Here is a 10,865-nt window from a genome sequence, read left to right as displayed (position 1 = left end):
AATACAGTATAACAACTATTTACATTGTGGTTACATTGTATTAGGTATTATAAGTAATCTGGAGATGATTTCAAGTATACGGGAAGGTGTGTGTAGGTTATATGCAAATACTACACTATTTTATATATGAGACTTGATCATCCTCGAATTTTGGTATCTGTCAGGGAGGGGAGGTCCTGTAACTAATCCCCCTTGAATACTGAGGGATGACTGTAATATTTATTGACTACTTACTATGTATGTACCAAGCTCTGTTTTAAGGACTTTACCTATTGTTATGTTGTAGAAACTATGATTTGCCCATTTTACAGAAGAAACTTGAGTCATAGAGAGATTAAATGATTGTTCAAGGTCAAAGTACACACTGGCCCTATAGACTAATGATAGACTAGGATGGAATTTGGAGCAGGTCACTCCAGGACATGAGAAAACTGGTGTGTAGAGATGAGGGAAATTTCTCAGAAATCATAGATTTAGAAGTTATAGTGGACCAAGATGAGACTGTATTTGAAAAAATGCTATAGTTTCTGAATCTATGCAGGATAGCCAGCAAAAGGAAGAAATTCAGCAGTAAGAAGAGGAGAATTTAAAAGCCCTTCTGTGAATTCCTAAGTGACCTGAACTTTGACCTGGAAAGAGACAGGTTTTGTAGCTTGTAGCTTGTAGCTCCGCATCATGGACCCCAGCTCTGACCATCCAGGTAGAGGACCCTGGGTTGCAGGCAGACTGGCCTCCCTTGAACGTGCCTGTGAAATTCCTGAAGCCACTGTGCTTGGGAAGAGGAGTCCAGTTTCTACTACCGGAGGGAAAAAGCATTCCCCATCCCAAAGGGGATGAGATTTTTGTTTTGTTTTGCTTTTGAGACAATTTCTAAAAGTTTCTGGAAGAACAAATGCCTTCTCTGCTTCTGATTTTGTCAATAGGAAATGGAACATTTGGCAATGGACTGTCATCCAGGAGCTAAGGTGGATGTGGGGCCTTTGCAAACTGGAAGGGACCCTGAAAACTGCAAGAGTCTCAAGGGGTTGAGCAAAAGGGGCTTGGCCTGTCCCCCTTCCCTGACCAAGGCCCATTGGGATATGAGGAGGGGGAGAAAGCATGGCTAAGCCTGCAGGGTGAGGAATCAACCTGTGTTACGTGCTCCCTTTAAGGAAAGGCAGATGCCCCAAACTCGAATATAACAACCCCCAGGAAAGTGAGGAGATCTGAGAGGCAGTGGAGCTGGATGGTTGGCAACCTTGAGAGCCCCACTTGCAGCGTAGTTGGGAGTAGTGGAGGGAGCCTGGGCCCATGGGCCTGGGGCTGCCTCAGTGTCCCTTACACCCTGTGAGGCACAGGAGCAGCTAAGTGTTTTCTACGTGGCTAAGGGCAGTGTGCACGCAGCACAGAGAGCCAGAGGCCAGCTAGAGGGCTGTACCAGAGCCAGGGACTGTCTCAGAGGACTGCGGATGCCTCAGAGGGGGCCAGCCAGACCAGGCTTCTCTTCCCATGGATGTTGCAAGTCCCACCCTGTCTGTACCGCATTCCCAGAGTTCAGATGCAGCCCCTGGAAAGGGAGAGGGGAAACTTGAACTGTTGAGAAATCATGATCTGAATTGGCTAAGATTTCATTTTTCCCACCCTGCAGAGTTGAGTGATGATGAGTGGTGATGGTCTGAGATTTAAAAAAAAAAAAAAAAATCACCGTTATAAAAAAATGAAATAAAGTTACATTTCTTGTATATCCGAAGCCTCAGTAATTGGTACCCACTTTGTTTATTTGAAGAAGTTTACTAGTATGGGCCCTTTCATACCATAAAAGAGTACCTGTTATCCTAGAAGAAACTGGGAAGGCATTGTGATGTGGAAGGCCGATGGGAAGTGCCCTGGCTTGGTAATGTGCCTTGTGCATTCAAGCGAGTGGCTTTTTTGTTGAGTAGAGTACGAGGGGTGGGAGAGCCTTGGCTCTGTCTGAATGAAGACTGCTAGTTCCTGTGGAGAAGAGTTTTTATTAGCATTTTGATTGTCTGCAGGTAAGAAACAAAAAGAAAAGACAAGTGCCTAATTTAAGAAAATTTTCAATTAGAGTTGACAGTTCATATTATATTAATTTCAGGTGTATAGCAGGGTGGCTAGACATTTATATAATTTACTAAGTGATTCCTCTGATTAGTCTAATACCCACCTGGCAACATACATAGTCATTACAATATTATTATTATTATTATTTTCTTTCTTTTTTTAAAATTTGTTTCTACATTGTTATTGACTGTATTCCCCAGAAGTGTCTGCTTTTGAAAGAGACTTTGAGAGAGTCTCGTTTAAGAGCTGTTGGCAGAGATGCTGATCTTGTGCAAGGTCAGCAGACGGCCCCCTTTGGGCAGCCTTGTAGATATCCAAGTAGAGTGAGGAGCTGAGAAAGAAGAATATGGTAGCAGGAGGCCTTGGCCATGGAGGTCACAAAAGGTAAGGCTTTGAGGACTTCCGGATATAAATGGAAAGTGCTGAGATCTGGAAATGTGTATTATATATAACAGGTGTGAAGAGCTCTATGACATTCAGGTGTAAGAATATTCCATTTCTTTACTCTTCCATGTGTAATCAAATCTGGCTTAATGCTCATTGGCTTGGCTAACTGGCTATCCCAGTCAGCTGTTTTTAGAAGGTTGTATCTGCAGGCGAAAGTGTTTCTCCTTTCAAAATCGCCCAAACAGAATCTTGAGTAAAGGGAGCAAATGGTTTGGGATATGTCTGTAGGTATAATTTTGAGAAGTCCCCTCCACCACCATTTCCATGCCTTGGGTTCCTGGCCAAGTGAGAAACAACAACACTGGCGAGAACATATGCTGCATCCCTGCAAGGTGTTTCTCCAGCTGGCATGGGAACTGGCTGCCAAGGGACCATTCTTCTGTTCTACTGAGCTACCTGCTTCTGGTGTTGGATGCATAATAGCATTAGGGACTCGCATGGGCATTAGCCTGTAAAATGAGTTCCTCGGTCGAAGTAACATTGTGTGGGAGACCATGGCGGAGTGTAAGCTGTCCAGAGAGAGAGAGTGCTGGCAGCAGCGTGATGACAGCCAGGGAAACCAAGTCTAAACCCGGAATAAGTGCCTATTCCAAAGAGAACAATCAGGGTCCCCTCCCCCATGGAAGAGGTCCAATCTAATCAACCTGCCACCTGGTAGCCGGCTCCTCCCCCAGAATTCCTCACTGTACTCAAGGGCACTGCCAGTCAATTGTTCAGGCCAAATGCCTAGGAGTCCTCTGTCATGTTTCCCTTTCCTTTACAGTATTTACTGTGGAATGATCCAGACAGTAAGTGATATAAACATGAGAAACACGTTTGAGGATGGAGTATGGCTTACTGGAAAAAGCTTTGACTTTGGAGCCCAGAATATACAGAGGCAAACCCCACTCTGTAACTTGTAAATGTGTCATGGCCCGAGGCCAGCTTTCGGCTTCTCTGAACCTGTTCATTCACTGGGAAAATAAGGGTCATGGGACCTATCCTGAAGTGTTGTCAGGAGAATTAAGTGACAAATGTATGAAGAGCACCTTACACAGGGCCTGGGCACAGTAGGTGCCCATTAGTTTTGGCTCTCTTTCCTCCGCTTCCGTGGATTCCTGTCAGGTTAGATTTAGAGAGAGGCTAAGACAAAATAAAAGCAGATTGGAGGAACATGTTGAATGAAAACAAGGATAAGGCTGAAAAGTAAGAGGTGAATATATGGAATGGGAAAGAGAAACAATTACTTCAAAGCATATCACATAAGCAGAAAGAAGTGCTATTGTGAGAAGGCTGCCACCTTGCCAGAATTATCCCATTCCAAAAACAACTCCCCTCATGGGCCAACTATGGGCCATGCCTGGTCAACTTACTAAAGCCACTATCTTTCATGCTGTAGCAAACAGAATTTTTCAAAATGGCCATGTCATCATCACAATGGCCACATAAATGGGGAAAAAGGGGAAAAAGATTGTTTATGAATGTAGAATATTTCTTTAAAATTTATATTAATTAAGGAATTCCAATGTCATTTAGAAATCAAGCCACATGGGTTGCACAGTTTACTCAATCAGTTTGGGATTATATTGTTTGCATTTTTCAGCAATTATGTGTTGATATGTCTCCAACTATCTGGTTGAGAATCAGCATTTGGATGCAAAATTGGTTGATTCAAGGAACTGTTAGGTTGATAATTGACTGTATATTGCTGATTCAGATCTGAATCTGAAAAGTCACTAAGTAAAAAATTTTAGGTTCCATGGAAAACTAGCTTTTGCCTCCTTTGATCTTCCAGACCTATCATTCTAAGTGACTTTATAGTTCCCTAGGCGTCCCTGTGTGGAGGAACTGTATACTTAAGCATTCATTGTGGAACTTAAAGATCTTTATATAAGCTATTTGTGCTTGTCTATGTAAAAAATACATACCTCCGTACACTAAAAAGCGAACATGCTTCCCCCTTCCTTTCCATCTCTCTCCCCAGAAGAAACCACTTCTAACAATGTGGCATATTATATACTGACAGTTGTTTTGGTGAGTGTACTTTTCATAAGCATATTACTCAACAAACTAATTTTTAAAACAGTTTAAGTATTACAAGGAATGCTGTGATGAACATTCTTATACATGTATTTTTGGATATTTTTGCTAATGTTTTTATAGGACAGAAGAAGTGTGAATGAGGGATTGTGTAGGATATACACATAGAGTTATGATTAGCCTAACTGGCCTCCAGAAGGCGTACCAGTTTACACGCCAGCCAACTGTGTACATGATGGTTCATTTCTCCACTTTTGCCTCAACTGCATTTTATAATTAAGAAAACAATTTCTATCTCCTAGGTGAATATAATTGATGTTTGACACGTCAAATTATAATATAAAGAGTGCTTTATCCGAAGATCCACATGGCAACCAGTCTGAGCAGAGGCCACACATTATATATGTGTGTTATATTATGTATATCATATAATACATACGTATATGTAACACACATATATATATATATTTATTATTTTAAATTTTAATAGAATGTTCTCATCTTTATCTAACATCAAGATTTATGAAATGCTTATCTTTTCTTACCATAATGCTTCTATGTGTTTATGTGCCTTTCGAACCTAGGGTATATAAGAATAAATTTTCCTTTTCTCAGTTTCCTTCCTTTTAAATTAAGTGCTCAGGGGAAGTTTTGTTCTAGATGCTACAAGCATGCAAAGTTCTATCATTAGAATAAGAAATATGTTCTCTACCCTCCTCAGTACAATTTTCTGAGTACCTACCTCTACGAGGTTGTGATGTGAGTGGGTCCTGGTTGCAAAGGGTTTCATCTCTATCGCAGAATACGATTTTATAAAAATAACTTGGAAACATTAGGGATGAGTTAAATGAGTGTTCAAGATTACATTTAGCCCTTTCTAAGTGTCCCTTGCTACTCAGGTTCTGTGAGAACTTTGGCAAATATATGGAAAGCACCTCTCGTCAGCTTTGCAAGTTCCACTTGTGTCATTTGCTGTCTTTTTCGCCCTCTGCCGGTTGTTTCAATGAAGGACATGCATGATTAGAACTACTTTGTGAAATTTTTGTTTGTTTTTGTTTTGGGAAATCAAAAATCTCTAATTATAAAAATGTTAAAAGCAGCCATGTGAGCTTTAATGAATTAGGTTAATTTGAATTACTGCGAGTGTTTGGGGATAAGGCGTGGGGGAGGGGTGGAAGAAAACCAGCTTGACCTCTTTTTATGTATGTCTTACTGTTCTTCAACTATGGATTTTCTCATGTGTATAATTGTAGTTACATCATATGTTTAAGGAGTAGAATGTATATGAATATATGTCCTGAAACTCTGCAAATCTGGGAACCCCAGTAATGAAAGCATCCTGAAAGACAAAACAAACAAACAACAACAACCCACAGAAGTGGATACCTTCCTACTTATTACCAGACCCATTAATTCAACACACTATAACAATGCTCTCAGAGTCTTAAAAGGCTTCGTTTTACTTACAAGTTCTATGCAGTACTTCCTCCAAGAACTTCTCAAAGCTTGGGGGCATTATAATGATAACAATTCATTTAAGATTCAGTTACTTCAAGTGGCCTGGTCTGCCTGGGAGATGTGCACAGGACAGCAAAGCACAAATAAGGGAGGCGATATTCTCTGTTGCTAGCCTCCTCTCTTCACAGATTATTTTTTTTGGTCTGGCATTCTTTTGCTCCCTTGGTATACCACCACTATAACTTTGGGAAACTGCCCTTTATCCTCAATGTGACCCAAACTTGGCCACTTCTTCTTGGGGATTTTATAGATTAATACTGGGAGAGATAAGATATCACCTTCCTCCAGGGTCACACACTTGGGAATATGGAAGCCTGAACTGTCTGTGATGCTTTTCTCCTCCACCGCCCCTGGCCGTTCATGGTGGACATCCAGGAGAGCAGACATGGAGAAAAGTAGATGGAATTGAAATATATTTGGAAGTAGAATTTGCTGAAGGGTTTAATTGGAGGCAAGAGTTAGCAAAAGGGAAGAGTCCAGAATAATTTCTAGATTTCTAATTTCAGTTCCTGCTTGAATGTGTTGCCATTTGGTAATATAGGAAGAGAACCAAGAGTGGGATTGGAGATGAAACTAGAACTTTGAGGTGACAAACAGGAGTTCTGTTTTGGACATATGGACTTAGAGATTACCTGTGAGATAGCCAAGCAGAGATGTTAATTGTGCGGTTGGATATGTGACTTTGAAGCTAGGGGAGAAATGTGAACTGACAATTTAGGAGTTGTGATGTATAAACCGTACGGGAAGATGTTAGAGTGGATGAGAATATTTAGAGATAGAAGACAGACACGGAGGAAAAGAAGGCCCAGGACCAAGTTTTGAGGAGGATCAGGTTTTAATGATTGAGTAGAGATGGACAACTTAGCAAAGGGGACTTGAGGGGTTAGTAATGCAGGAGAAAAACGTAGAACAAGAATACAGTATTGAAGAATTGGAGAGGAGTTTCAAAAAGAGGGTCGTCGTCAACTAAGTCAAAAGCTATTGAAGATTAGAGAAATTTGATATCAGAGACATGTTCTTTGGGTCTGGCAATATGGAGGGCTTTGGTGAAGGTGACAAGCATTTTTAGTAGAGTAATGCTTATGAAACCTAGTTTGGAGTAGGTTAAAAAAGAAAGGTAGATGACATTGTGAGTTCATGATAAACTCCTTACCCTGACTCCCTTACACTCATACACACGCAAACACACCACGGTACAAATACATAGCTGTGACTGATGAAGTACTCAAAAAATATTGGAAAGACTATATAGTATCCTCCAGAAAAATTCATTCCTTGGGTATTTGACTCCTAAACCATCAGAGCCCAGAATTATAATGTTGAAGGTAGGAAATATATTATATATATTGGGGTATAAAAATATTCAGTGTAAAATTGGAGGTGCTACTCTCACTCTCACCTCTTAATTCTTTAATTCACCTATAGTCGATTGTTCAGGATCACATTTTTCAGGGTAGTTAGCATTCTGTGAAGTCGCCACTACCATTGAATTAGCTAACACTGAACTCCAAGGGGGAAATGCAGGGTTAGGTTCCCATGAGCCTCTCGTCACAGCATTTTCATCAACCAAAACCCCACTCACTTGGAATGCAAGCCGGTCTTCGGCTTCGAGAACTTGCTCTCCCACATAACCCTTTTCCTACATAGCACTTAGCAGGCATTTTAAAAATTCTTGCACGGACTCCCGATCTGAACTGCCTCACCCATAAGTTTCACATTTTTCATGCTGTATCACCTTTAGAAATATGTGAGACAGCACCAGCCCAGAGGAGTTTAACGGTTTCCTGACCCGGGGTAATACGACGGAAAATTTCTTCGGCTCTCAGTCTCACGACAGTGTCCCCTATGTGTTCTTTTTCCTTCATCATCTCTGAATCCACAAATTTAGACCCCTTTTCCATCTTTTCCATAGGTTCGTCTTCGTCACACACTGTAGATGCTGCGTTAGCACTTTCTGGAGTGGCCTGGCATACAGATCAGTGAAATTTCCTCTTTTTTTGTTGATGTGCCACATTGTCGAACCCTTAACGTTGAAAGCATGGGCACAGCACTGTGACTCGTGCCTGAGCAAGGCTTATTTATCACTGGGTTTTCTTCTTAAGGCACGTCACAGCCTTTTTGAGCTTAGCAACACCAAACAGAACTTCAAACCTGCGCGTGGGGACCATTTCAAACAGCGAAAACACTCACAAAAAGCACAGAAATATGAAAAACAAGGTGGCACTAAATAGGCTATGAAACAATATAATTGTATTACTGTATATAATCATTATTAAATAATCCAAACTTATTAACAATTTATAAATAATCCAAACTTATTAAAAATGTGTACCCTGAACGAAGCAACCTGTGGCCGTTTCTTAGGTGACTGTGCAATGGGCAAAGGGGAATACCCAGATATTCCACAGGCTATTGAACACAGAGTCTGAGCTGACACTGATCTGGGACCCAGAGCCTCATCATAGTCCCTTGTTAGAGTGGGGACATACAGAGACCAGGGAATAAATGGCAGGTCCCTGGTCACTGGCAGGTCCACCCAGTGATTATTTCCCTGGTCTTCAAAATGTATAATAAGGATTGACATAGTCAACAGTTAGGGCAAGCCCCACATCGCATTCTTGGCCTGTACAGTAATAACTACCATAGTGGGGAAGGTCACGTGCAAGTCTCTGAAATGTATCATAACCCCTGGTCAAGATGACAAAACAAAAGCAATATAGCATTCTGAGGAGGATGGAAGAGATTAGTACCTCCTTAAGGACCTTAAGCATATGGCTGTGGTGGTTCCTATCATATCTCCAGTTAATTTACTGAGTTAGCCCCGGCACAACTTAGATGGATCCTGGAGAATGACCACAGACTGTGACAAACTCAACCAAATAGCCCCAACTGCAGCTGCCATGCTGTGCATGGTATCTTTGCTAGAGAAGATTAATATGGTCTCAGGTACATGTTATGCAGCCATTGATTTGACAAAATCAGAAAAGAGGATGAGAAACAGTTCGTAATTACATGGACTAGAAAATATACATTTACAGTTTTTCCCTAGGGATAATTTAACTCACCCACTGATTGTCATAATGTAATCAGAAGCTATCTGGATCACCTAGACATCCCGTAGAACATATAACTCATCTATTATATTGATGACGTCTGCTGACTGGACAGGATGAACAAGAGGTGCTCGTAGTAGGAGGCCTTGGTAAGTCACAAGCGCTCCACAGGGTAGGAGTTATCTTTATGAAGGTTCAGGGACATCACTTTGGTAAAGGTTTTGGGTGTCCAGGGGTCAGGATGTACCAGGACATTCTTTCCAGATTAAAAGACAAATTGCTGCCTCTTGCATCTCTTATCAAAAAAGGAGAAAGTATCCACTTTGCATAGAAAGAAAAGGAGCATAAGGTGAGAATTTACATGAAATCTTGAGCCATGATAAATAGCCTGATCGGCTGGTAAAGAACCTGAAAGAAAGGGACTGAGAGACTAGAAACAAGGAGGTCTGGAGTAGAGGCATGTGACAGGACATTTAAGACGGGCACAAAGGTTTTTTTGTGTCCTTACAGCCCCTCCCATCAAGAGGTGGAGTCTGTCTCTCCACCTCTTAAATTTGGGTTAGGCCATGTGATTCTGGCCAATAGGAAAACAGCAAAGGGATGCAAGAATAGGCTTTTGAAATACCTGGGCATTGGGGCTTGCTCTGTCTTTCTTCTGGAAACTCTTCTGCCATTACGGGAAAAGCCTGGCTACTCTCTCAGAGGATGAGAGTACATGGAGAGAGCTTCCGCCAGCCCAGCTTTCCTAGCCAAGGTGCAAATGTGGGAGTGAGTCCTGCTGACAGGAAATGAGCAGAGGCAAGCCATCCTAGCTGAGGCCCACTCGGATCACCAACCCAGAGAATCAAGAGCAAATAAATGTTTATCATTTGAAACCACTAGTTTTGGGGTAGTTTGTCATGCAGCAAATCTAACTGATAATGTAGCTTTCTAGGCTTCACTCGGTTAGTAGGATTTAAAAGAACTCTTTTGGCAAAGACTGGCCTCAGAGATTTGCTTCTGATTCCTAAAAGTCAGGTGTGAGATTCAGAAGTGATTAATGCCTTTCCTCCAGCATACCTGCTTCCCTTTCTTAGGTCATTAAGCTACATGCATCAGCCTTAGGGGTGGAAGTCTGCAAGGGAATATGATTTAAGGAAGAAATTTAAAGAAAAACACATTAGCTTAATATTTTCCTAATATTATTCCTATTACTGAAGTGGGCAAGAAGCCAGTGAAACAGTTACTCTTATGCACTGCTAGTGGTTGAATAGATTATAACGGACATTTTGGAAGGCAAATTGGCAGCATCAACAAAAAATTAACATGAACCTACTGTTTGAGCAATTCCACTTCTTTGTATCACTTCTAGATATGAAGAAACACGTGCGTGCAAATAGGCGTGCATGAAGTTGTTAATTGCAACATTTTAATGGCAAAAAATTGAAAACAGAAAAATAGCAATGCAAATGACGATACGTCTATATTGTGGAACATTATGTAATAGTTAAAAAGAATGAGGTAAATCTGTTTGTACTGGCTAGGGAATGTCTCCAAGATATATTCCTACGCGAATACATCCATTAAGAAAATGCTAACTTCTACTACAGGTAAACACCGAAAAGTCAGTGGCTTAACAATGGAAGTTTAATTTTTTTTCCCTTATAATCACAGTGAACAGCAAAGGAGAGGGTAGATCTGCTCCACACAGCCCTTTGGGACCTCAGAGTGACGGAGGCTCTCTCATCTTTAATCCACAGTTTCTAAGGTTGCCTAGCCAACGGATGT

Source organism: Pteropus alecto, unplaced genomic scaffold (genome assembly GCF_000325575.1).
Source record: "Pteropus alecto unplaced genomic scaffold, ASM32557v1 scaffold269, whole genome shotgun sequence".
NCBI classification, from domain to species: domain Eukaryota; kingdom Metazoa; phylum Chordata; class Mammalia; order Chiroptera; family Pteropodidae; genus Pteropus; species Pteropus alecto.
This window is presented reverse-complemented; position numbering follows the sequence as displayed.